The sequence below is a fragment of the Alligator sinensis genome, unplaced genomic scaffold (genome assembly GCF_000455745.1).
Source record: "Alligator sinensis unplaced genomic scaffold, ASM45574v1 scaffold1428_1, whole genome shotgun sequence".
NCBI lineage: Eukaryota > Metazoa > Chordata > Crocodylia > Alligatoridae > Alligator > Alligator sinensis.
The window spans coordinates 61312-64454 of NW_005843522.1; the positions used below are offsets into that span (position 1 = coordinate 61312).

The 3143-nt window shown below is 38.0% G+C and overlaps 1 pseudogene; it reads right to left on the minus strand.

Moving 5' to 3' along the window:
- Positions 1 to 457: 457 nt before the first annotated feature.
- LOC106723306 lies at positions 458 to 1374 on the minus strand (annotated as a pseudogene).
- Positions 1375 to 3143: the final 1769 nt, after the last annotated feature.

The following is a 3143-nucleotide window of genomic DNA, read 5'->3' on the forward strand; positions in this document are numbered from 1 at the left end:
GTTACATGCATTGGAATTCACCAGCTGGGATAAGGAGCTCTTTGTTCAATTTTACAGCTTTCAAATTATACACAAGTTAGACTTCTAAACAAGTAGTGTTTTCCCCATTTCAGAGGAAGGGACAGCAAAAACTACAGAGCACGTTTACATAATTTCCAATTTCATGGCCATCGTATTACGCATGCAAAACGTTTGACAATAAATGATAACTTTCATGAAGGTTCTTCCTTTCTCTCTTCTTTCCTTGCTTCCTTTTTTTTTTTTTCCTCAGCAACAGGGTTTCATCATGTTTCTAAAGTTTCAACTAAGTAAGAAAATACGACAGGTTAAAAAGCTATGAGTTACATTCTTTGTCAAAACCTTAGCAAATTAATTCCAAATCACTTTTCTGGAGGAAAGCGTGTACCAGGTACTCAAGTTTGATAATAAGCCCATTCTATGTTCTCTCTGTCACAACCTATCTCCCAAGATATGGAATCACTTTCTTAAGGGCCACCTTGACTTCTTTATTCCTCAGGGTATAAACTAGGGGATTGAGGGTTGGAGTCACAAGAGTATACAAAGCAGCTACTATCTTGTCCCTGTCAAAGGCATAGCTGGAGGCTGGTCTGATGTAGGTGTAGATAACAGTGGAGTAATAGAGAGACACCACCATGAGGTGAGAAGAGCAGGTAGAGAAAGCTTTTCTTTCCTTCATGTGCCCGGATCTTCATGATGGCTTTGAGAATGAAGCAGTAAGAGAGAGACATCAATAGGAAATCCCCCATGGCTAGGAAGATGTCTGCAGTGAAGACCATGATCTCATTGATCTTCCTTGAGGTACAGTAGAGGGCCAGCAGTGGTGGGATCTTGCAGAAGAAATGGTTGATAATGTTGGGTCCACAGAAAGTCAGCTGCACAATCAAGCCAGTGTTCACCCAAGAATTGGTCACAGCAATTATTGTCACCACAGCGGATAAACTGAAGCACACTCTTTTGTTCATCATTGTGCTGTAATCCAAAGGGTAGCAAATGGCCACATAGCGGCCATAAGCCATAACAGTGAAAATCACCATCTCAGCGCCCAGGCACCGTGTGAAAGAGTAGAGTTGGGCTATGCACCCAGAGAAGGAGATAGTACTTGTGATGGTCACTAGATTCTCAAGCATCTTGGGCATGATGGTAGTGGTGCAGATGATGTCTACTATAGCCAAGTGGAAGAGAAAGAAGTACATAGGCTTGTGAAGTCTGGGGCTGGATAGGATTGATGGCAATGATGGCAAGGTTGCCAAGCAAAGCGATGACATAGATGATGAGGAAGAGGAGGATCTGGAGTTGTGGGTGGATGGAGAGGCCCTGCATGATAAATGCAGTCACAGAGCTTTGGTTCTTCATTGCTTCATACTCCAGGAATCTTTGCAGAGGTACGAATTGTTACAACTTCTTTGGGACATCAACAGAATACCTCATGCTGAGATGTTCAATCTTGCCTGTGGGTTTTATATGCACAGTTTTGCTCTGCATCTGTACATGCATAGCTGTGAGGAACATGGAGTTTCTATAGGAAACTCCACAGATGTATGAGCACGCACACGCACACACATGCACGGCAAAAATTTTAAACTGTAATTTTGACAGAATTAAAAGATCCAAACTTTAAGTTGTAATGAAAAAAAATAAAAAACACCAAGACTTTCAAAGGACACAAAAAAGTTCAACACACCAAATTCAATTTCAATTAGAGAACACTAAAATGTTGTATTTGCATTACACGGTTATTACATTTTCCCTGGACGATCATGAGCTGCAAGAAACATGACTTGTTTAACGATATTTATTTTTGGACCCACTTTATAGCTGAGAGAGATTGTAGATAGATATAAGACAAGCTTGTGGCGCAAACTGTCCTTGGGTAACCTGAGGAAAGGAATTTCATTCCCAGAAGCTCTTCTAAGATATAATAGGTCACCCAACAACACTGTTGATTCAGTAGCAAATATCATCAAACAGATCATCCTTTAAACTTTTTGCCAAAATGAAATTTTCTTATTTCAAGAAAAAACATTACATTTTCTGGAAAAAAAATATCAATATTCCCAAAGGGGAAAAAACACATGATTTCAGCAAACCTACATTTTCTTAACCAATTTTTTTCAAGTTGAGATAGTTTACCCACCTCCACTGACATAGCCTTGAAAATCTTTTAAATACATATTTTAAATAAAAAGTAGGGGTGGGGAGAGGTGGGGCATAATATATTATGTTGGAGATAAAAATATTTTTGTTCCAGGTTTTCTTTGGGGGAGCAGGGAGTTTTGGCTATTTCTTTTTTCAAAATAAATAGCTGTTTTTCCTTCCTTTAAAATTTTTATTCTCCAAAACACCCTTTTATATGGGTAAGCATCTTTTTCACAGACAAAAACGGGGAATCACCTACAATAATCTGAGATTATTGAAGTCTCTACTCTCAATCTGTTGATTGAGACCTGATTTATTTTAACCACTTGGACAAAGGAAGAGTTTCTCAAATAAGGTTTCAAGCAGATTACAGATCCTGTGAAGAGCCTCCTGGGCTTCCATGACAGATACACATCATTAAAAACATTACATTTAAACAACAGTCAATGGTCACAGGACGCGTATCCAAAACACTGGGTATAGCGCTGGTCATTTTTTTTTTCTCACAAACTGTTTTTTGATAATATATTGGGTTCTCTACTAGATACATATTTTAAAGGAAACTTTGTATTATTATTTTTAATTACAATTTAAAAACTAAGAAAAGAAAAGCCAAATATCAAAGCAAACCAAGTTTTCCAGCTCAAAACTACAATATTCTTGACTGAAAAACGTTTTTTTTCTGTTGTTGTTGGGCCAAAAATATTGGCCCCCATTGCCAGAGGTAATGATGGTTGTCTGTGGGTTCAGGCCAGCATATTATGCTTTGCAGCCAAAATATTCTTGATTTTGATATGGAAAAAAAATTGACAAAAATGTATATTGAACTTGTCCACATTTTCTGTACATAGATGTTAACCTGTTTTTTGACCTGATCTCATTTTTGAACAGCACTAATTACAGTTAAAATAATGATTATCCAAATGACTTCTGGGTCAATAGGCTTATGTCCCTAGACATAAGGGAATAAGGGGACCACTCCTGCA